General features: G+C 44.8%; 1 pseudogene; it reads left to right on the top strand.

The window, feature by feature from the left end:
- LOC135521609 (alkylglycerol monooxygenase-like) overlaps positions 1 to 25,627 on the top strand; it is a 40,355-nt pseudogene that overhangs the window by 1,722 nt on the left and 13,006 nt on the right.

Genomic DNA, 25,627 nt, shown 5'->3' with positions numbered 1-25,627 from the left:
ATATACTGTATATGAGGCTCTTGATCATATCTTTGATCATGACACTGGTGAGGAGGAGAGAGTCCTTGTTAAACTTTGACACAAAGTAGTCTGTGATAAATAGCACAATATGTTTCATCTGAGTATTTATTATTGTCAAAATAATCCATTTATGCTTATCTTTACTCAAAATGAGTTTTATAGCAAATAGAAGTTCAAAACATGTAATGTTCACAATAACTTAAGTTGATAAAAAGATCTAACACAACATTAGGTGATAATATATGTGTTATTATGGATTTGTAATCAGCTATAATGTGAAAGAATTAATTAACATGAAACGAACACAACAGGGGGGTTAAATATTGTTGTATTTTAGGACCACTTTTGACTTGAGCACCCAGTGGAAATGAACAGAACACACCAATACTTTTTATTGTGACATCTGGATGATAAATGTTTAGCGAAATCCTAAAATCAACATGTTTATTATTTGAGGGATAAAGCTCACGTTTTAACAGGCGTCTATAAAGCCATGTGAATCGAGAAAAAACAATTACCCAAACAGCAAGACTCCTCAGTGTTTTAATCCTGCTCCAAACAAACTGTAATGAAACAACCTCATTTACATCAGTATTGTTACAGAGTTGCATGTGATGTTTGCATGGGTGTGTCACGCTTGTTTCGGTGCTGAGTGTTGTTTGTGATGTAGTCATCACTCTGTGCACTAGTCTGTGTAGGATAGCCTACATGTAAGTGTCAAAAACATTTGGTTGACTCTGTACAGGTGCAGGATCTTAATTTGATCACCCTGTTGCAGGATAACTTTCATGCATTGCAGGAAATGTAGAACTGGCAGTGTATATGAGGTTAAAAAAGGCTTCTGAAGTTTGTAATTTCTACTTTGAAATTTCATGCTTGATTTTCCCTTACGAAAAATGTATCAACACCTACAAAAATGTCACTGAATTATAATCTACATTTCCTGTTTCTGCAGGAGCAAACTAGCTCACCTGTAACATTTTTGCTTCCGTCCCATTCCTTGTCTCAATCTGGGCTCAAACCCGGGACCCTCTGATCACATCAACAACTGTCACCCACAAAGCATCATTACTTGTCCCTCTACAAAAGCCACTGGTCAGTTGAACCTCTGTATAGCGGGATTATCATCATAGGTCAGTATGTAAATAAGTTGTTTTTAAATAAAAACACTGCAATAAACATTGCTTGTCTGATTTAATTCCTGCCATAGTTTAATTGATTATCCAGTTACAACAAGATACATTCTACATGTTACTTTAGGACAAAGTAGACATACTCTCATAAGAGAGTGTACAGGGTTTGTGTCTTCCCCATCACAAACCCGCGGCAAACGTCACTCATCTACAGCCTGATAAAAATGGCCCTATATGGGATAATACCAACATCTGTTCCACAATGTCATTCGCTTTGCAAGATCTAAGACCAAAAACAGAGATTTATATAAAACTATTAAAGACTCCCTTGACAATTTTCACAAGCCCAAAGCATGTTACAGCCTTCATAAGACTTGTTTTCATTTGTCCTGTTGTTTGGAGGAAAATGCCACACAGAGTAAACACAGTGATTGTGAAGGTCAAACAAACACATTAAGAATTATTATTTTTTTAAGTCCAAAACAACCCATTCCCTCGGCATCCCCTTTTTCGCATGGCATGAGAACCTGAATTCCTTCCCAAATAAAGTGGAAAGCTGTCAAGAACACAGCTCTGACGAGGTAAAACAATTCTCTAGATATGAGAAAAAGAGGGAACGTTCAAGCCAGAATCCAAAATGATAATCTCTCTCTCACTCAGTGGGTTTGGAGAGAGAGTGCTTGCGTTCTGAGCCCATTTGTTAGATGCAGTCCGCAGTCCTCTGCCAGATGTTGGAGTGTAGCGTGTGATCGTCGGTCCCTCGTGGTCCTCTAGATCGCCCTAACACACACACACACATCCTATTCCACCTCCAGGTCTACACCGAGCGATCCACGTTCCACACAAACCCCTTGGGTGCAGTCACATGACCAGATGAAGGTTTAGGTGGTCAGGTCAATCACGAGTGACATGATCATTTCCTAAGACTAGCCAACAGGTCCAACACACTGTTGATGTCACAATTATGACATGATGGAAACCATTTTTGGTTATCTCTAGTCATTTCCTAGTAAGTACCTCTCATTCTGTTCTTGCATACTCCACACCTACGTCATACCTAATTTAGCAGATACTGTATGTAGCATACTTATATAATGGAATACTAAATAATAGAATAGAATAACTTTAGCCATATGAAGGCATAAATGTTTTTGTTTAGTTTTTTTGGCCTATCCAAAAATTGCCCTAATCGGAGGACAAAATAATAACTTTGTTTATTCAGCTTTTTTTTCCCCTTCGTTTTTCTCTTTGTTACATGAACATAGTATATACATTTTACAGACATGGTCCACTTTTTTATATTACTTATTATATATGGATGGATAATATTCAGACACATCAGGTATTCATGTCTTCAGTCTGAACTATTATCAATCATACATGTTGTTTGCGAAACGTGCACGTGTAGTCGTCTGGTCATGTGATGTAACGAGACCTATTGAAATGAAAGGCTCCTCCAAATATTATTTGTACGAGTTGTTCAAGTGTTTTCTTCTCCACTGGAAGCTGAAATAAATCCTCAGGGAGAGATGATATGTGACTATCCCTGTGTAGCTTCACCATAGAGCCATCAGGGAAACATCATGCATCACAAGACATGAAAGCACTTTTTTATTGTTCATTTTCCAAGACAAACATGTGAGGTTACTGTAAGCGTTCAAGGAAACACAAGACTGAGAAGTGGTGGAGTTTTCATTGTGCTTGGACTGTTGATTCGTATTTGTTCTCCTCTGCTGTGACTACAGGCCACCCCGTTCTTTATGGGCTTGATGGTTGTGAGCCTGCTGAAGGATGGAACCCCACTGGCCTGCGTCAGTGACGTCGTCACCTCAGTGTCAGATGGTATCATTTCTAGAATGCCCACGCGGGTAAACTCTAACTTTCTTGTAGGTTTCTAGAATTCCTATAGAGAAGCCTAAGCCTCTTCCTAAACTAAAAATAATGATTAATGGAGAATCTCCATAGAAATGGCTTTTTAGTCCAGGACTAGGCTTAATTTGTGTCCAGGAAACTGGCCCATTGAGTTCTATAGAAAAGTAATTACAGAAGTGCATCACTTATGATAATGTATGGCTGTATATGTAAAAAAAATTATATTACAAAATGGTATACTGTAAGATGATCTAACTGTGCACCTGAAATGTATTGTGGAGAATCTGTGTGCTTATCTATTTGCAGTTTAGCTACTTAAGGGATTATTTTTGTTGTTGTTGTAATATTTGTTTTTACTTTTACCCCTTTTTCTCCCCAATTTCGTGGTATCCAATTGGTAGTTACAGTCTTGTCTCATCGCTGCAACTCCCGTACAGACTCGGGAGAGGTGAAGGTCGAGAGCCATGCGTACTCCCAAACACAACCCTACCAAGCCGCACTGTTTCTTGACACAATGCCTGCTTAACCCAGCGGTCAACCACATCAATGTGTCAGAGGAAACACAGTACACCTGGCAACCGTGTCAGCGTGCATGCACCCTGCCTGCCACAGGAGTCACTAGAGTGCAATGGGACAAGGACATCTCTGCTAGCCAAACCCAACCCTAACCCGGACGACACCGGGCCAATTGTACGCCGCCCCATGTGTCTCCCGGTTGCAGCTGGCTTCGACAGAGCCTGGACTCAAACCAGGATCTCTAGTGGCACAGCTAGCAACTGCAATCCAGTGCCTTAGACCACTGTGCCTCTCGGGAGGCCCTACTTTAGGTATTTTTTTGTAATACTCAGTTGTGACTGAACTAAATACATTTGTTATTTTCTTCCTGGCTATTTGTAAGCGGTTTGAAATAACCACTTACAACTACATGTGGAACAACTTCTATCTACTGGAGCTACCCCGGGACTCTACCCTGGGCATGGTGGCTGGTTTTCCTAGTGGTGGACTTCGCCTACTACTGGGTCCATCGCTTTGCTCACGGTATGGCCATCAGTCTGGGTTAGCTTCTGACCTGGGTCAAATCATACAGTATGTCAAATACTTGAGGTTGTGGCGAAATCTGTTTTTGTTTGGGACCGCGCCCGTTATGGATCGCATGGATTAGTAGGAACATTGTTGCGAAGCTTTAACATACAAACCAACAAACCATCGGACAGTCAGACCGTACACCGGCAGGCCTGAAGACCACACTTAAGATTTCTCTTTTTCTCTCTTTCTCTTCCCTCTCGTTCCAGTGCTTTACCCTGCAACAGACTCTCTCTTTTTCAAATGCACTTCCCATTGAAGTTCATTAGAGCTGGACTATTATTGCCCTGCCAGAAGTATTTTGATGGACATTTTAGTTAAAAGGGAGGTTGCTTGCAAGTTGTGTATTGTTATGTGAACTGTATTGAGGTGAGGTGTACTAATGACATATGGCCGAGAAGACTGTGGATATTTTTAAGGCCTTTGTTGTGTCGATGAACACCCCCCACATTCATACCCTCTGCACTCATCCACTAGAAAATAATACAGATTATTGCAAACCCTCTGTTGATGACTGGGTTTGTTCTTGTATGAAGTTGCTGTTTAATTGCTCTGCCATTAGTAGTAGTATTATTGTATGAGGTATTCTTGTTGGGGTTACCCCTGTGCTGTGATGTGGGTTTTATATGGTGTGTATTCTCTTTTCTCTCCACTGGCTATCTGGTAAGCAGGCTACACTCTAGGCAGTCTCTTCTGCTGATGTGTGTGGGTCTGGTAGTGGTACTCTCTCTATTCTACTCTTTTCCTTTCGGTATGGTTAATACCTGCCTGGCGCCCGAACAAAATCTTTCTTTACCCCTCTCTAAGAAATACCGCTACAAGGTGCACTTGATTTAGCTTGCCAGGTACAATGGAACCAATGAGAAGCAAGGTCCGACACTCAACTCGAAGAGGGTTATATGTAAGACATTCAAAAGCTGGTCAAGCGAAATAAACCGCTCCTCAAGTATTTAAAAGTATTGGGAAGTAGTTGTACTTGTATTTTTGGGTAATCATTGTATGGTATGGAAGGTTTGATCAAATATGAAATCTCGTATTGATGCAAATGAAATAGCAAATTGTCTTGCATGTATTTCAATTCAACATGTCCATGAGGATTGAATTATTCATAACAAAATGTTTTGTCTTTAATGATTTCTCTATGGATTCAGCGTGAGCTATATCCGGTGATGAATGATTCTATAATGTACACATATTTTTTTCTGTTTGAGAGGAAGCAATTATTTGTGAGTTACGTCCAGATGTTTTTGAACTGACCAGATGTGAGAGGCTGTGATCTCTTGAGACATGTTGTCTTACCTGGCGCTTCATAGGGAGAAAGCTGTAAATAAGTGATGGCTCAATAGCAGCACGGTTCTGGAGCTGCACCAAAGATGCCCTCTAATTCTTCTCCCCATGCAGGACTGTCTGTAATATCCTGGGATCTCAGCCCTTATCACTTAAACTGCGGTTTGTACTGGACAATAATAACTTAGCACCCAGAACAAAATCTCCTGTCCCACTGGAAACAGTCAATTCAACTTCTGTTCCACATTTGAAACGACATTGATTCAACCAGTGTGCACCCAGTGTTGAATGGCAATGCAGAAATAACGTTTTTCTGACACACAACTTGCTTAGCAGCAGCAACATTGTGTTTGTGTGTCAAAACAGGGCCCTTGCTAAATTCGAGCTCTATTTATGTCAGTGGCACATCCAACTCTGCTCCAGATCTCTCTCTAATCCAAATGTGTCTGACTTAAAGTCCAGACTGTCCCTGTGTTGACATTTGAGTCATGGGTAAATTGAAACTGTGTTTTTGACGTTGGGTCAGACACCTACCAATTGTATTGTATGATAGAAAATGACCTCTGCCAGTGCCAACCTATCTGATTGAGGGGCCTGCCTGTCTATAAAACATGTAAACAAACCTCCCACGGTAGTTTATTATCCTCAATGGAAGGTCGTTAACCTTAGCTAAGCAGGTTTTCATTGTGGCATATGAAGGTCGATGACACTCTTCTCAGGCTAAGTGGATTGTAGAATTGCAGCTGATATTTATTGAACCTATTTTATCTTATTTGTAGAGTCACCATGGCGATTGATCTCAATAGCATTTCACTAGTCCTGAGTTAAAATTTGTACAGTATATTGTAATGAAGTGCTTGTGTATGTCATTCTCTCATTCTCTCCATTGTTTAAAAAATGATTCGTACAATATTATATATCTCTGGTTTATTTGGTCAGATTTTTATTTTGGAAGTGTGGTATGATTTTTATGTCCCAAAACTTTCCACTTACTTTCATTTCCTCCACTCCAGCTATGACTTATTTTGGAACGTTGTGGGGTCACAGTTAATTCTCTGGTGCCCGACCACTGCACTCGGTCAGGATAGAAGGATAGAAGCTTTTCCCCTTAGCTACTATAGGGCGCTTCCTCCCTCACCGCAGGACAGGGCCAGACCCTGTCTTCATTCACTCTTCACTCTGGCCCAGTGAGGTCATCTTGGTTAACCAGTTGTTGACCTCCTGGCCTATGCCAGAGTAGAGTTTGACCAATGCACAGTTCTCATTTCCGTATTGGTTGTTGTCTGAGTAAGTGAATGTCTACAGTATATGCTTAAGGCAGTAGACATGTACCTGTATTTAGTTGCAATAGTCATGAAGAGACAAGGATAATTTAGCTCTTGTAATTACTCAAGTATGAAAGCTAACAATGTGTATCTAAATTTAATGTCATATTTCAGGACTTTCCTCTATTTTTATAATGTTCTGGTATAACACTTACATCAAAACAGTTTAAATAGTAAATGTCTGCATCAATTGAGCATGTGAAAATGTATCTACAATTATATTCTGTCAAAACATATGACCTATAAATCTCAATACTGTGTTAAAAGTGAAAATACAATAGAAAGCTGTGAAGAGGGCAGGGTGACATCCTCCATCGGGAAATGTGAATCCTAATTAGAAGAATTGTAAAATACGAATGTGGATTTGAACAGTTTTATGGCCATTCTATAGTTTCTCCTCATGTCACTTGAAAGGACAGTCTCATTATAATTGAATGGAAAGAGCTTTGAAAGTAAAAAGTCGGCCTCTCTTCACTGATGCCGTCTTTATTGAGAAGACATTACTTGCCCTTGCTCTGGGCAGCCAGTTAGCTCTTGGGGATAGGGACCAGAGAACGAAATGGCTGTAGTCTCCAGGGTTCTCATTTATCAATGTTGTGTAGAAAAGCTTCTAAATTAACTCGTACAAAGAGAATTTAGAATGTTTGCAAGTACAAAAAAAGTTGGTATTCATCAATTGCCCTTACCTTTTTTTACACACACCTGTAAGTATTTTGCCTTGATGAATCAGACATGTTCTGAACCACTGTGCTAGTGCACGTGAAGTCTCATTTACATAAATAACCGCCCTAAATGACCAGTTATGGTCACAAACCTACCCTTTAAAGCTGCAAGAAATGTCACAAATTTTGTCTGACAGCATGGAGAAATCAAAGAAGAAGAAAAAACTTTTTGGATGCAGAAATTGAACTTTTAATCACCAAGGTGGAAGAAAAACAAGCTCTACTTTTTGGAGCCCTCAGCAATGGCTTGACAAATAATATAACATATATTGCTTGGGAGCAGGTAAGAGCTTTGGTAAATTCAGTTAATGAAATTAAAAAGAAATGGTTGGATTTGAAAACATATGCCCCCCAAAAAAATTATGATCCACAAAAGGTATATAAGTGCAACAGGAGGAGGGCAGAGTGACTCTTCACTGTCTGCTATGGACCAGCTCATTGGCAGCATAATTGGGGAGACCTCAGTTTCTGGCATCATATGTGAAGGTGCTATTGAGGATCCTCTCCCAGACCCTGAAGGAATACCAGACACCAACTTATGGTAAGTCAAATTTTTGCAAACATATTCAGACATGGACAACATGTAAATATGTTTTTCTTGACAAATATAACAAAAATACAGTATAACAAAATATGTGTAACAAAATGACTAACAAAAATAACATGAAATCTTGACAGATGTGGTGAATTGCCTGACCCCTCAGCCCCAGGCCTACAAGAAGGGTGTCCTCTTTGGTGAGCGCTTCAGCTGCGCCGCGTGTTTTGACTGGTGCAGTCCTGAAACAACATGAAGAGATCAACACATCAATTCTTGGACTCAAACAGCAGCTGGAGGATGTATGCAACGGCCTGAGAAACCAATCATTGAAAGAACTTGTTGTTTGTGTCAACCATGGGAGACAAATTCTGGTGCAATGTAAATGTGTTATCCTTATCGATTTGATTACAATATTTGGAAGATGCCTAAAACCGTTGTATAATATTGACTCTTGTCCTCAGTGCCAGGGCTATGGGTGGTGGGAATCACTCCCTGTCAGGCATGGGCTCATCGGGTCTGGGTGGATCATTCGGTGGAATGCCACTTTTGATTGCAATGTTGTGGAGCAACACTGCAAGCCTTGACAATGTAGCAAACCTAAAAAGGAATTTGCACATTGTATTACATTCATGTAATGGCATTTGAAGGCATGTCATTTCAGAGGCAAACCTTGCTAGGCTGGTATTGCAGTGTGCCTCCTGTCCCAGACAAGCACAGCCAACTCTCTTTCAGCAGGCCTATGGTGCGCTCCACTGTTCTTGTGCGTGAGCTTGGTTGTACCTTGCCTCTTGTTGAATTGAGGGGTTTATGAGGGAAGTCAGCCATGTTTTTAATGGGTAGCCCCATGAAAAATAAATTGTATAAAACCTTGCAAATAAAACAAGTCACTTACCAATAAGCCATCCATGATCAACAACTCTTTCCTGGAGGTTAAGGCTGACTGAACTGTTCTGCACAATGAATGACTCCTGTCCCATTTGGCCACTACATTCAACGAAGCCAAATGTGAATCATAGATGACCTGCACATTGACAGAATGGAAACTTTTCCTGTTGACGAAGTTGAATTTGCTCAATGATGGTGATTTTATTGCAATGTGGGTGCAGTCATTTGCTCCAATGACATTGGTAAATCCATCTATGGTATGGAAATCCCTTTTCACTCTGGCCTGTTGCACAGTGGACGGAAACCTTCTGTATTGTGGGGTCAATGAAATAATGCCATGAAGGACTGCAGGCAATATTCGGCTCATGGTTGGTTGTGAAATGCCAGACTGATCCGCAATACCCCGTTGGAATGTTCCAGTGGCCATAAATCCCAGGGTGGAGAGGACTTGGGTATGCACTGGGATGGCATTGGGGCGTTTCGTCTCCATTTCTAATACTGGAGAGAGTTGGTTGCAGAGATACAATCAAATATTCCTGGGAAAACTAAATCTACTAATAAATCAAGTGTCGCACTCAGCAAAAACAATCTGCAAGCTCATTGAAAACACGCTTCCTGCGTTATTGCAGCTTTTTGCAGATCCTCCAGCAATGCACGATTTGCCATTTTGGACAAGTCACAATGCCTCAGTGTTGCCTATTATATTATTTAACTGGTTTAACTAAATTGCCTCCTACCTTGCATTCCACTCTCTTTCTAATTGACTTTATTATTCAATTAGGCTTAAATGAGGAGAACTATTAATAGCGTAAGTGTCTATAACAGAAAAACATGAACTATTCATGTATCTTTTTTCTTCATAGTTTCTGATTTGGTCCAGTGTCAATTCTTTCTCCATTTGGTGGATGATATTTCATTAGCAGTTTGACTTTTCACCCACAAGGTGCTGTGCGTACGCATGGTCCGAGGTTGGCGTAAGTTTACGCACATTCTCAAGCGTAAGTACAAATGGATAAATCCCACACTTTGCTTAGAAATGATCGCACTGCAGCATTGATAAATGAGGGCCTAGGTATTTAGGGTTAGAGGCCCTCATAACTGTCTGTAGACATTCTTTATCACAGAGTTAATACAAAGTAAAGTGAATGGTTAAGTAAAGTGCAATTTACATGTGATATATTTTATTCAATCACCAAGTCGATGCTTGGTAAAGGTTCAATGAGAGGCACTGTCCCAGGGGTGCTGCACTGGGGAGTCGCGAAAACAGTTGATTTTTAGCTTTTAAGAGCATACAGTTGTTTTTGCAGAGAGCAAGCCACTTTCTCAAGTGTTCTCGGCATTGAATAATCCACATATATAACCTTAGAACCATTCAGAGTACTCCCAGTCCCAGTCTCACCACTATTTCCTGACTGTGCTCTGCCTTTCTGTTAGGTAGTTCTGCATTTCTTACTCAGTGTCATTTTCCAGTCACCACCTCTGTTTTCTCAGTAAGTCTATGCTGGCATGTATCTCTGCCAGTAGTCCTGCCAGTGCAATCTGTTGTTACTCTAACTTTGTTCTAACAGCAAGGCCTCTCTCCTCATCAGCAGACTGACAGACCATTGAAAATATATTATTTACGGAGGCTTGCATCCTTTGTATGCTAACTCACTTCTAGAAATATCTTCTAAGATAAGCTGCATAGGGAATCATGTACTGTACCATTGTTTTTCATTTATTATTGATTGTCTTTCACAGTCTTCTTTCAACCCGAGAAATGATACAGTTCAGAAGGCAATATGCATTTTGGTGGTACCGAGTTGTAATGGGACGTTTTTTTTTTAGTTTTGAGAATGCGGCTGACTTGTTGACAGTCCTGATGATTCTGTTTATTCTCCTCTAACCTACAGATATAGGATCTTAGTTTGATCACTCATTTGTTGCTGAGAATTTTCTGAATCTGGTGATTTACATAAATTTACTGAAAACCCACACTAACACATGGTTATTTTAACAGTATTGCACTTTTCACGTAGCCTAATTCTGGCCAACTAATAGCCTAACCATCAAGAAACATTATGGACTAAACATTCAAATCCTGTTGCTGTGGGATTATTTTACTGTGACAATACAGGTCAAATTAAGATCCTACATCTGTATACGTCACACTAATAGCTAGAATCATCCTAGAACACATTTATATCCAGCCAGCTTTCCTAAACCACAGATCAGAACCACAGGTCTCCCTCAGATTGGTTCTACGTGAGATCATGGATCTAGAGAAGTTTCACCACACCAGCATATTTCACCAGCTTAATTCATATGAGCATTTGAAAATATGTCCCCTTTGGAAGAACTGCTTGCTCTGTTCTCACTCAGTAGTAGCTACAGTAGTATTAACACATACTCATGTTACTGTACAGGGACAGTTGGCACAGTACTCCAAGTATGCTGCAAAAAAAATGCAGCATGAAGACCCATGTTAACTTCTTATAATCCATGAAGGTATTTGGTTAATCTTAGCACACTGATTGAAGGTGGCACTGGATACACAACTGGATACACAGCTCAAAAGCATGGACTCATGCAGTTTAATTCCTATTTACCTGTGACAATTGTCGCCATTGTAGTTTTCAGTTGACAGGGGGGATAAAATATGGGGGGGGATAAGGAGGGGATAATATATTTTTCTGCCAATATTACTGTAAATATAAAAAAATTCCCCCACAATATTTGGACATTTCTTTCTCATCAAGAAAAGCCATGATTCATAGACTACGTGTAACGGATGTGAATCGGCTAGCTTAGTTAGCGGTGGTGCGCGCTAAATAGCATTTCAATCGGTGACGTCACTTGCTCTGAGACCTTAAAGTAGTGGTTCCCCTTGCTCTGCAAGGGCCACGGCTTTTGTGTAACGATGCTTCGTGGGTGACTGTTGTTGATGTGTGCAGAGGGTCCCTGGTTCGCGCCCGTGTATGGGCGAGGGGACGGTCTAAAGTTATACTGTTACATACGCTGTACTGATGACAGCCTTCACTTAAGATAATGTTTCCCAGTGTGTAGAACCCGGGTGCCTGCGTTTCACTCACCATAGCATCCTGTGGTGTGCGAGAGTGTGTGCCTGGCCGTGCCGTCCTCTCTGTACAGTACCATAGCCTAGCCCTACGGACAGCAGCAGTTGTCAAGACAAACAGAATTGGTAGTCGCTACGCTGCACCGGGGCTGGGGTTGCTGGGGAGTCCCTGAGGAGGCTCTACTGATCTGAATGTTATTGTTTTAAAATTAACTTTTTTGGGGGCCGTACGGCGGGGCAGGGGTTAACCTCCTGGTGGCCAGGGCTTCATAACTATTCTTTGTAACTGGAAGTTTCTGGGCTGGAGCAGGTTAAAGGGTTGGAGGGCGTACAAAAGAACCAAACCCGGTTGGTCAGGATGTGGGCGCTCACTGTGCTACAAGAGACCCGGGCTGCTAGCACCTCTGGGACCCAGGGATATTATCAACAATGGGTAGCAGTGGGTAGCAGGCCACAAAGCTGTGCGTGTGTGTGTGTTTGGGGGTATTTGTTTGTACAGTATGTGTGCATAGAGGGGCTAGACTGGGCTGAGTAAGGAAAAAAAGTATTCCTGATTAGCTAAGTGACTGAGCTGAGCGAAGCACGTTTGGTCAATTGTGGCTGTCCCCTGTCACTTTGGTTTATGTAGGACAGGCAAGTGTCACTAATGATGTTGACAGGAAAGGTGAATCATGTTGGAGTGGGATACCAATCAAAACGGAGCTTGAACACATTTGGTAATGGCGCCGGAGGAGATGGCTGCTGTTTTACTGTCCCCTAACCAATTGTGCTATTGTGTGTGCTTTTTCAAATTATTTGTAACTTATTTTGTACATAATGTTTCTACCACCGTCTCTTATGACCGAAAAGAGCTTCTAGATATCAGGACAGCGATTACTCACCCCATACTGGAAGAATCCTTTTTTCTTTAACGAGTCAGATACAAAGGATTTACTCCAGATGACTGACAAGGCCCTTATCCCCATCATTCGTAGGAGAAAGAGACGGAGATATCGGTGACGTAGGTCTGGGTGCCTTGTAAGGATCCGATGGCGAGTGTGTAATCTGCCTTTACCTTCGATCCTATTAGCCAACGTACAATCACTGGATAGTAAAATAGACAAACTACGAACATGTATATCCTACCAACGGGACATTAAAAACTGTAATAGCTTATGTTTCACCAAGTCGTGGCTGAACGAAGACATAACATACAGCTGGGGGGTTTTACAATTTGTCGGCGGGATAGAACAGCAGCCTCTGGTAAGACAAGGGGTGGGGGTCTATGTATATTTGTAAACAACAGCTGGTGCACAAAATCTAAGGAAGTCTCAAGGTTTTGCTTGCCTGAGGTGGAGTATCTCATGATAAGCTGGAGACTACACTATTTACCAAGACAGGTTTCATCTATATTCTTCGTAGGTGTTTATTTACCACCGCAAACCGATGCTGGCACTAAGACCGCACTCAATGAGCTGTATACGCCCATAAGCAAACAGGAAGACGCTCATCCAGAGGTGGCGCTCCTAGTGGCTGGGGACTTTAATGCAGGGAACTTAAAACTTAAATCAGTTTTACCTCATTTCTACCAGCATGTTAAATGTGCAACCAGAGGTAAAACAAACTCTCCACATACAGAGATGAGTACAAAGCTTTACTGTCGCCCTCCAATTGCCAAATCTGACCATAATTCTATCCTCCCGACTCCTGCTTACAAGCAAAAACTAAAGCAGGAAGCACCAGTAACTCGGTCAATAAAAAAGTGGTCAGATGAAGCAGATGCTAAGATACATGACTGTTTTTCTAGCACACATTGGAATATATTCCAGGATTCTTTCGATGGTATTGAGGAGTACACCACATCAGTCACTTGCTTCATCAATAAGTGCATCGATGACGTTGTCCCCACAGTGACTGTATCTACATACCCCAACCAGAAGCCATGGTTATAGGAAACATCTGCACTGAGCTAAAGGGTAGAGCTGCCTCTTTCAAGGAGTGGGACTCTAACCCAGAAGCTCACAAGAAATCCTGCTATGCCCTCCGACGAACTATCAAACAAGCAAAGCATCAATACAGGACTAAAATTGAATCGTACTACACTGGCTCTGATGCTCGTCGGATGTGGCAGGGCTTGCAAACTATTAAAAACTACAAATTTAAGCACAGCCGTGAGCTGCCCAGTGACACAAGCCTACCAGATGAGCTAAATTACTTGTATGCTCGCTTCGAGGCAAGTAATACTGATACATGCGTGAGAGCACCAGTTGTTCCCGGATGACTGTGTGATCACTCCGTAGCTGATGTGAATGTTGACCTGTTTAAAGGTCTTACTGACAAGGCAGCAGGGCCAGACGGATTACCAGGACGTGTACTGCGAGCACGCGCTGACCAACACGCAAGTGTCTTCACTGACATTTTCAACCTGTACCTGACTGAGTCTGTAATACAAACATGTTTCAAGCAAACCACCATAGTTCCTGTGCCCAAGAACACTAAGGTAACCTGCCTAAATGACTACCGACCCATGTCACTCACGTAATGCCACTCACGTTTGTAGATATGAAGTGCTTTGAAAGGCTGGTCATGGCTCACATCGACACCATTATCCCTGAAACCCTACACCCACTCCAATTTGTATACTGCCCCAACAGATCCACAGATGATGCAATCTCTAATGCACTCCACACTGATGGGCCACCCCCAGGTGGTAAGGGTAGGTAATAACACATACGCCACGCTGATCCTCAACACGGGGACCCTCAAGGGTGTGCTCAGTCCCCTCCTGTACTCCCTGTTCACTCATGACTGCATGGCCAGGCACGACTCCAACACCATCATTAAGTTTGCCAGTGACACAATAGTGCTAGCCCTGAGCACCGACAACGATGAGACAGCCTATAGGGATGAGGTCATAGACCTGGCTGTGTGGTGCCTTGACAACAACCTCTCCCTCAACGTGATCAAGACAAAGGAGATGATTGTGAACTACAGGAAAAGGAGGACCCAGCACGACCCATTTTCATCAACTGGGCTGTAGTGGAGCAGGTTGAGAGCTTCAAATTCCTTGGTGTCCACATCACCAACAAACTATCATGGTCCAAACACACCAAGACAGTTGTGAAGAGGGCACGACAGAGCCTATTCCCCCTCACGAGACTGGAAAGATTTGGCATGGGTTCTTAGATCCTCAAAAGGTTTGACAGCTGCACAATCGAGAGCATCCTGACTGATTGCATCACTGCCTACGGCCCAGTACATCACTGGGGCCAAGCTTCCTGCCACCCAGGACCTCTATACCAGGCAGTGTCAGAGGAAGGCCCTAAAATTTGTCAAAGACTCCAGCCACCCTAGTCACAGACTGCTGTCTCTGCTACCGCATGACAAGCGCTACTGGACTGTGAAGTCTATGTCCAAATGACTTCTTAACAGCTTCTACCCCATAGCCATAAGACTCCTGAACTTCTAATCAAATGGCTAACCATACTATTTGCATTGCCCCCCCCCCTCTTTTGTGCTGCTGCTACTCTTTGTTTATTATCAATGCTTTGTCACTTTAACTCTACCTACATGTACTTATTACCTCAATTGCCTCACTAACCAGTGCCCCCGCACATTGACTCTGTACCGATACCCTGTATATAGCCTCGCTACTGTTATTTTACTGCTGCTGTTTAATTATTTGTTAGTGTTATATTTATTTTTTACATAACACTTATTTTTTTCTTAACTGCATTGTTGGTTAAGGGCTTGTAAGTAGGCATTTCACTGTAAGTTCTACACCAGTTGTTTTCGGCGCATGTGACAAATCAAATTAGATTTGATCAGGTGGAAATAATGTACTGCATTACGTATACATTAAACATTTTCATGAATATGTTGTTTCTTTCACAAGATTTGTTTGGATTTAGATGAGTAGACTTCTGCTGCAGTGGCACTAAGACATGAATCACAAGTCATGAATCGTATGTGCTTGACATGGAGTCCCTCACAAGTCACTGTTGATTGGGAGAAAATGAAGTAAGAATTCCTCCAAATTCACAGTTCTCTTTAAGTAGGCCTGACTTAGTGTGTGTGCGTGTGTGTGTGTGTGCATGAGACTGGAGGATGAGGACAGCATGAAGTATTGCAGTGACAGGGGGGAGCTAGTTGGATGTCCCAGGGTAGGGGTTATTGTGTTATATTTGGCACTTCATGTAAGGATCTCCAATCCAAACACTGAAGGCCCTTCATAGGCCATTACAAATGTGATTGACATGGAATCCAACCACTCGGAGGACTGCCGATCAAAGACAAAACATTATGCCAAGGTCTGGTCACGGAGGGGGGCAATTCAAGCAGTTGATTATTATTACTTTCAAATAGTCTGCGTTCTATTGATTTGGGACTATAGGCTATAACTGATGTCACACTATAGTTGTTGGTGACCTTATTATCTTGCTGAAGGTTGATACAAATGAAAATAAATATGTTTTATTGTCACCTACTGTATACTGGATAGGTGCAGTGAAATGGGTTGTTTCCAAGGTGAGCCATAGTAGCACGGCGCCCCTGGAGCAAATTAGGGTTAAGTGCCTTGCTCAAGGGCATATTGGCAGATTTCCCCTCTTTGTCGGCTCAGGTATTCGAACCAGCGACTTTTCATTTACTGGCCCAACGCTATTATTAATACACTGCTTAGTAATCACCTGATGTTGCGTTATCTTTCTGGAAGTACACCAAGTTTGTTTTACTGGGTTAAATCAACTCGCACTCACCTAGAGCTGGGGGATATGGACAAAAATCTATATTGCCTGAATTGATGCGATAACGATAAATAGATGGAAGTTTATAACATTAATGTTGTAACGGCGTTCTTCGTTTGTTGAATGAGAGTCGGACCGAAATGCAGCGTGTTGGTTACTCATGTTTTTAATGAAACAATCGTGGTACATGAAATAATTGAATATAAATACAAAAACAACAAAACGGAACGTGAAACCTAATTACAGCCTATCTGGTGAAACTACACAGAGACAGGAACAATCACCCACAAAATACACAGCGAAACCCAGGCTACCTAAATACGGTTCCCAATCAGAGACAACGAGAATCACCTGACTCTGATTGAGAATCGCCTCAGGCAGCCAAGCCTAAACAACACCCCTACTCAGCCGTAATCCCAATAATACAAAAACCCCAATACGAAATACAACAACATAAACCCATGTCACACCCTGGCCTGACCAAAATTATAACGAAAACATAAAATACAATGACCAAGGCGCGACAGAACCCCCCCCTAAGGTGCGGACTCCGGACGCACCTCAAAACCATAGGGAGGGTCCGGGTGGGCGTCTGTCCATGGTGGCGGTTCCGGCTCGGGACGTGGACACCACTCCATTAAAGTCATAGTTCCTCCCTTCGCGTCCTGGGATAATCCAACCTCGCCCCCGACCATGGCCTAATAGTCCTCACCCAGAACCCCACTGAACTGAGGAGCAGCTCGTGACTGAGTTTATAGCTCGGGACTGAGGCAGCTCGGGACTGAGGGGCAGCTCGGGACTGAGGGGCAGCTCGGGACTGAGGGGCAGCTCGGAACTGAGGGGCAGCCAGGAACTGAGGGGCAGCCCGGAACTGAGAGGAAGCCCAGTACTGAGAGGAAGCCCAGTACTGAGATGAAGCTCAGGCAGGTAGTAGACTCCGGTAGATCCTGGCTGGCTGGCGGAACTGGAAGATTCTGGTTGACTAGCAGATCTGGAAGATTCTGGTTGTCTGGCAGATCTGGAAGAGACTGGTTGTCTGGCAGATCTAGAAGATCATGGCTAACTGGCGGATCCTGGCTGACTGGCGGATCCTGGCCGACTGGCAGATCCTGGCCGACTGGCACTTCTGGCGGATCCTGGCTGACTGGAACTTCTGGCGGATCCTGGCAGACTGGTGGATCCAGGCTGACTGTTGGATCTAACTGATCCTGACAGACTGGCGACGCTGGGCAGACTGGCGGCGCTGGGCAGACTGGCGGCGCTGGGCAGACTGGCGGCGCTGGGCAGACTGGCGACGCTGGGCAGACTGGCGGCGCTGGGCAGACTGGCGACGCTGGGCAGACTGGCGACGCTGGGCAGACAGGCGGCGCTGGGCAGACTGGCGGCACTGGCGGCGCTGGGCAGGCGGGAGACTCCGGCAGCGCAGTAGAGGAGAAAGGCTCTGGCTGCGCTAAACAGGCGGGAGACTCCAGCAGCGCAGGAGAGGAGAAAAGCGCTGGCTGCGCTGAACAGGCGAGGCGCACTAAAGGCCTGGTGCATGGTGCTGGAACTGGTGCTACAGGATTGAGGACACGCACAGGAAACCTGGTGCGGGGAGCTGCTACCGGAGGACTGGTGTGTGGAGGTGGCTCTGGATAGACCGGGCCGTGCAGGCGCACTGGTGCTCTTGAGCACCGAGCCTGCCCAAGCTTACCTGGCTCGATGCCCACTCTAGCCCGGCCAATACGAAGGGCTGGTATGTGCCGCACCGGGCTATGCACCCGCACTGGAAACACTGTGCGCTCCATAGCATAACACGGTGCCTGCCCGGTCTCTCTAGCCCAATGGTGAGCACAGGGAGTTTGCGCAGGTCTCCTACCTGGCATAGCCATACTCCCTTTAAGCCCCCCCCAATATTTCTTTTGGGCTGCTTTTCGGGCTTCCTTGCTAACCGTGTTCCCTCGTATCGTCGGCTCCTATCTCCGGCTGCCTCTGCTCTCCTTAGTGCCTCCACCTGTTCCCATGGGAGGCGATCTCTTCCGGCCAATATCTCCTCCCAAGTGTAACAACCTTTACCATCCAACACGTCTTCCCATGTCCATACTCCGAATAATTCCTCCTCCCTTTGCTGCTCCAGCTGTTGCTGCCTGTTAACACGCTGCTCGATCCGAGTGTGGTGGGTGATTCTGTAACGGTGTTCTTCGTTTGTTGAATGAGAGTCGGACCGAAATGCAGCGTGTTGGTTACTCATGTTTTTAATGAAACAATCGTGGTACATGAAATAACTGAATATAAATACAAAAACAACAAAACGGAACGTGAAACCTAATTACAGCCTATTTTTTTTATAAAAAATAATTTATTATCTTCAATACCATTCATTCTTTACAACTCATAATTTACATACATACTCAAATAATGGTATTTTAATTAAACTAACTAAACTAAACATAAACCCCAAACAAAACCTCAGGGGAGCATCTTCCCTCCCCGTCACCCTACAAAATACCTTTCCCTATCTCCCCGTCCCTAATCTATACTCTTACAAATCTAAATGACACCCAGCCCTAAACCCCCCTTCCACCTCTCCCGAGCAGCATGCTGCCCCCACTTCCTCTCCTCCCTCTTCATCCTCCCCCTCAAATCTCCTTCCACCCTCCTCACTATCCCTTCCACCCCCCAATCTCTCCCTGTCTTCACCATGTTCTGCATTGCTTCCCACAGCCCCCGTTTAAAGAGACTCATGAGAAGTCAGAGCAGAAACTCCTCCTCGTACAGGTGCCTATGATCTAAACCTACTCGGGCAACTTCAACCTCAGGGTGCGCACGCAGCCACTTGGCCGCATGACCAAAGTGCCATGGCAGCTGTTCCGCCCGAGGACCCGTGTTAGACCACACCATTATGCTTCTCGCCTGATACGAGAAAAATACCCGCAGGAGGTAACCGGACGGGTGTATCACTGGCTGAGCAAGCTCCGTTAACAAGAAAGAAACAAAAATTGTGTCCAGCTTGAGGGGGAAATGTGGTACCCCCCTACCTCCCTCCCCGATGGGACAGATCATGCGTGTCCTGGCGACCCACTCGCACCTGCCACTCCACATAAACTGAAACACAAGCCTCACTAGAGGCCTCCTCAGACAAGCCGGCAATGGGTAGATATATGCCAAATACAAAAGCGACGGCAACACATCCACCTTTAGGACCAGGACTTTGCCCATAAAAGACAAATACCTAGCTTTCCACATTGCTAGCTTCCTCTGTACCACTGCGATACGCATGTTCCAGTTTAGTGTCGTTGAGCCGGAGTTCTCAAAATGGACCCCGAGAATCCTCAGGGCCCCCTCTCTCACAGAGAGACAACCCCCCAGGCACATTCTACCGCGCCATCTTCCGAAAAACTTGATGGAAGACTTTGCATGGTTCAGAACTGCTCCCGACGCTCGGGTGAAATCCCCAAAGATGGCAAGGGACCTTGTCAGGCACGAGTCCTTGCACAACAGCAAGGAAGTGTCGTCGGCGTATTGCGTCATCTTAACACGCAAACCACCACTTCCAGGGATCAGCAAACCTTCCACCCCTGTGTCTGCCCTAATGGCAGCCCCCAGAGGCTCCATGTACAGAACGAAGAGGAGAGCCGAGAGTGGGCACCCCTGCCTGACCCCAGACGAGAGGTCAAAAACGTCACCCAAGTGACTATTTACACTAACCCGGCACCCCGCTCCGACATATAATGTACGAATCCATCCTATAAACTTCTCCCCAAATCCTAATCGACCTAACACTCTGAATAAAAAGGATCTATTCACGCGATCGAAGGCTTTCGCCTGATCTAGCGCTGCTACCATAAAAGGCAGTCCTCTATCTTCAACCCAAGCGATGGAGTCCCTGATTAACTGTAGGTTCCATCTAATAGAGCGGCCCTCTACACCGCACGTCTGATCCTCATGAACGACGTAGGGAAGGGCTGTGCGCAACCGGTCTGCTAAAACCTTTGCAAGTAGCTTGTAATCTACACACAGCATGGTCAACGGCCGCCAGTTGCCAAGGTCTGTTACTTCCCCCTTGTTATATAAAAGTGACAGCACACCAACAGCCATTGATCCCCCCGGGACCCCCGTCTCAAGGATGGCCTTCAAGACTTCGAGGACCACTGGTCCAAGTATACCCCAAAACTTGAGATAAAACTCAGCCGGCAGCCCATCCATCCCAGGCACCTTCCCTTTTCCCATCCTCCTAAGAACGCTCTCAACCTCTTCTAGTGAGATCTGGGCCTCCATCACTTCTCTAATGTCCCCCAGCAACCGCCTGGACAAGTGTTCTAAAAACACATTTCCCTGCTCTACATCTATTTCCCTTTCCTTAAATAAACCTTGGAAATGATCAGTTGTCACCCTGACCATATCCTCTGGTTCTCTAACTATACTACCATTTTCTTCCCTAACACCATGCATTACCTTCCTACTCTGTCTTGCCCTAACCAACTTAAAGAACATAGCAGAACAAGTCTCATTATGTTCTAGAAAGCCACTATGCGCACGCTCCAGGAAAGCTCGAGCCTTCCGCTCCTGCAACTCCCTGACCTGCGCCTTTAGGGTTGCGGATCTCTCCCAGTCAAACGACCCGCCGAGGTTGCCTGCCTCGTATTCGAGTTCAATTAACCTTTGGATACGATCCACCTCCCTCCTCTCCTGCCCTTTTTTCCTCTTGCAATACACTATTATAAAAGCCCTAATCCTCACCTTAACTAATTCCCACCACTCTAACACCCCCTCGCACATGGACCGGAGGCCCTCAAGCCTCCAAAAGAAACCATAAAACCCGTCAACAAAAGCCTGCTCCTCCAGCACATCCCGATCTAGCTTCCAGTACCCCCTACCAAAGAGGCAGACTGGTGACCCCACCTGCAGGAGCACCCCGTCGTGATCCGAAAAGAAAACAGGCAACAGCCGCCCAGACAACTTACCCAAAGACCTGGGTACAAAAATATAGTCGAGCCTCCGCTCAACCCCCCTGGAGTTGCGCCATGTAGGACCGTCCATTTTCAGAGTAGTGTGCAGACCACCATCTACCAGACCATGGCAAGCCATTAGCCTGGCAATGGCACCTGCACTGCTATCCCCCCCTCTTCCTAAATCTGTATTTAAATCCCCCCTATCACTAATTTCCTATTTGTGACACACAGGGGCGTCAGACAGTCCACCATCTCCCTCCTGTCTGCCACCACCTGTGGCCCATACACCACCACTAATCTAAATTTACAATCCCTTATCGTGACATCCACCCCTATAACCCTCCCCTGCATTACCACAAAAGAATCCTCCACTTTTACCTCCCTGCGCCCACACAAAATCCCTACCCCCGATGAGTGCACCCCCCTAACACCCCAAACCAACTCCCCCTTGTCCCACTCCCTCTTAAACCTACTAACATCCCCTCCATCCCTCAGGTGAACCTCCTGTAAAAAACAAAAATCAAACCCCACACCCTCCAAATAACTAAAAACCGCCCTCCTCTTAACAAAATCCCTTAAACCCCTTACATTTAAACTAACAAAAGTAAAATTAGACTCCATGAAAAAATAAAAATATGTAATACACTCAAATTCTAAACCCAGACAGAAAAAAACAAAAATAGGAGACTCACCCGATGCTCCCCTGCTCCATATCTACCGGTGAGAACACCATCCGTAATCCCGACATCCCCCCCTCTTCCTCCATCACACCATCCCAGGATGCAGGAATAGTGTTTGGCTCCGGGGTGCACCCTGGGTCTACCCCCACAATCCTCCCCCTCCCCAGTGTTGCAGCTGGTTTGGAAAAAAATTGGGGAGGCTGAGTCCCCAAACAAAAAACTCCCCACCTCCTCCTGTACCCAGTCCTGAGTCTTGTTAGGTGTGTCCCCACCCAACAGAAGTTGAGGGCCTGGGGAAACCAGCAGCAACCCAGAGGTTTCTCCCACCCCCATCACTCTCTTGACCATCCCCTCCCCCTCACTGTCTGCCAATCGCACCCTCCTCTTCATTCTCTTCTTTGGTGATGGCGGCAGTGGAGAGATACCACCCCCCCGCCAGCTCCTCCACCATACCCCTCATCTCTTCCACCAGGGCACTTTCCCCCAGTCCACTTGCTCTTCCACCGTCTCCTTCTCCACCACTCCTCCCTCGCTTTCTTCTCTCTCATGCTCCTCCACTCGGTTGCCTTCTTCCGCCGCTTTTCCTGGTTCTCCTACTCCCATGCCTTCCGTTTCCTTCTCTCTTCCATCCGCCGCTTCTTGCTCCTCTTCCTTCCTTGTGGCCTTCCCCTCTGGACCTGTACTCTGGTCATGAGGCGTGCTTCCTTCCCCTCCTCTTTTTCCCCCATCCCCCGCTCCTCCTCCCCCCCCAGCCGCAGACGCGTATGACCTCTGACGGGCCGGGCACCCCCGCCACAGGTGTGCTGACGGGCCACACCCATGGCACGTCTTAGGCTTGTCACAATCCCTCGCCTCGTGATCCTCAGATGCACAAAATCTGCATTTTCTTGTACTGCACGAGGTGAATATGTGACCGTAGGCCATACAGCGCCTGCAAAATGGGCCTGACGTGCATAAAACAACGTCCCCCTATCAGCCCCTAGGGAGAACATAGCAGGAGGATGGAGGTAGCCACCATGTCCCTTTGGGTCCTCTCTGAGGAGGGCCTGGAAGCCTCTCCTCCCATTCCAAAACCCAATGGAGTCTTTGAGGTGCCTTGCTGAGGAGACGTTATCCATGTATCTCCCCAGAAAAGCCCTCACCTCTTCGTCCTTAACGTAAGGGTTGTAAATGTTTACAGTTACAACCCTAAAGTTATTCTTCGCCAGGCTTGTTATTTCGTAGTGGCACATCGGCCTCTCACCTCCCACTGCTCTTGCCCTTCTCAGGATATCATCGTGTTTTTCCTCTGTATTTATTGCCACGTCGTATGCTCCCTCCAACGAGTTGCCTTGGAAACAAAACACGTCCTTCACCGTCAGCTTTAGAATCCCCATCAATATTATCCTTCCAAAAGATTCCCGTCCTAAAGGCTCCAACTCCTTTTCCTTCCAAGCAAACCGAATCGTGTTGGCCAGCCCAATCCCAGGGACCGACCGTGTTGATGTATTTAGCACCATCTCCGCAAGGAGAATGGCGCTCGTTCTCTTCTCTTCCAAAACAAGTAAAAAGAAAAACCAAAGTGACCGAGCCTATCTGGTGAAACTACACAGAGACAGGAACAATCACCCACAAAATACACAGCGAAACCCAGGCTACCTAAATACGGTTCCCAATCAGAGACAACGAGAATCACCTGACTCTGATTGAGAATCGCCTCAGGCAGCCAAGCCTAAACAACACCCCTACTCAGCCGTAATCCCAATAATACAAAAACCCCAATACGAAATACAACAACATAAACCCATGTCACACCCTGGCCTGACCAAAATTATAACGAAAACACAAAATACAATGACCAAGGCGTGACAAATGTTCAACACATTTTGTTTTATTATCCTTAGTCTGATGGTTGTAGCATCCCTTGTCCCATTAACATTCACCCATATTAGCAAACTTATTTCATTTCACATTTCTCTAGTATAGGCTACTTATCATAATGAACTATATCAGCAAAATGCCTGCGATAAGTGATTGGTATGGTCGGTGGCAATATTTTTCGCTTTATCGTCCCAACTCTCCTCTCACCTCAGTCCACACATCCGTTTAACCTGAAGTCATATGATGCACAGTGCAACACATTATTAACACGTGTTCATTTGACTACAGTGTAATGTCTGATCTTAACCCACTACCATTCAAACCAAACCTACAGAGATTCTTCCCTGAAAAATACAGACCTGACCATATTATTATTATTTCCATTGACTGTCTCTGTTCCGTTTTGCATATTAGTGTGCCATTATCTACTTATCACTTGATATTCAAAAAAATCTGCAAAGCCCTATTTGAGACCTGTGGATGTGCAGGCCTCAGTGTTTCTGCACTTGGTGGGAAAGGTTCTCTGTGGCATTTGTTCTCATCATTAAAGGAGTTCCCTCCTGAATAGGGCCTGCCAAACTATGCGATGTCCTGCTGAGTCGCAGGATGAGGACATGGCTTGCAACGAAGCCTAGCAGTTCATACTTCCTACTAGTGACACCCAGCATCAATCTTAACCCGCTACAGCCCCTCAAACCAAAAAAAGGGTGCTAGCAAAAATCGAACAATGGCTAGATTCTAACTTCTTCTGTGTGTTTCTTTAACAGTTGATCTAGTTCCTCCATGGGCTCTGACAGGAAGAAGTGTAAAAGCCCACGTTAACGACTGGAGTTATTACACACAACGCCCATTACTCTTTTTCTCTCTTTCTCATTCCTCTTACCCTCCTGTTCGGGTTTATGGTGGAGCCACCAACTGAATTCTGTTCCGGAGAGTTGGGAAATTAAGTTTGAAATCCAGTCCAGTAATATCATCATTGAGCTTTAAAACCAAAATTGTACCCTCACTAGTTTGAACCATCTGTCCTCTCACACTAGTTGATAGCTTGTTGACGTTACAGAGGTGTCGAGTATTGGCAGGCAGTTTTTTTTAAGAGGTGAGAGGGTTCACCCTGTCTCCTAGGCTTTGGGAGTTCCACAAGACAAGGCTAGCTGATTTTGATGGTTAGGCCGCAGCTTCGTGGACGTTTCATTTGAGGTGTTCGAGGACCGATCATGGCATTCTCTTCACAGACACATACTGTACACACCTTCACACACACTTTCTACACGGTGTGTTTGTTCAGGTGGCGTCTCTCGACCCGTTGGGTTTAATGGCTCTCTGTTTCGATAGGATTCACAAGTTTATTAAACACTGAAAGAGCCATACAGCACCTTCAAGATGTCAATTTAGAATGAACTCTCGAAATAGAACGAATGGAGAGCTAGCCCAGTGAGTATCCGCTCATCGTATGCATGACTATATTTAGCAGGCAAAAATGTGCCTCTCTCCATTTTCAAAACCCAACTTTG

Source organism: Oncorhynchus masou, chromosome 30, assembly GCF_036934945.1.
Source record: "Oncorhynchus masou masou isolate Uvic2021 chromosome 30, UVic_Omas_1.1, whole genome shotgun sequence".
In the NCBI taxonomy this organism is placed as follows: domain Eukaryota; kingdom Metazoa; phylum Chordata; class Actinopteri; order Salmoniformes; family Salmonidae; genus Oncorhynchus; species Oncorhynchus masou.
This window is presented reverse-complemented; position numbering and strand designations above follow the sequence as displayed.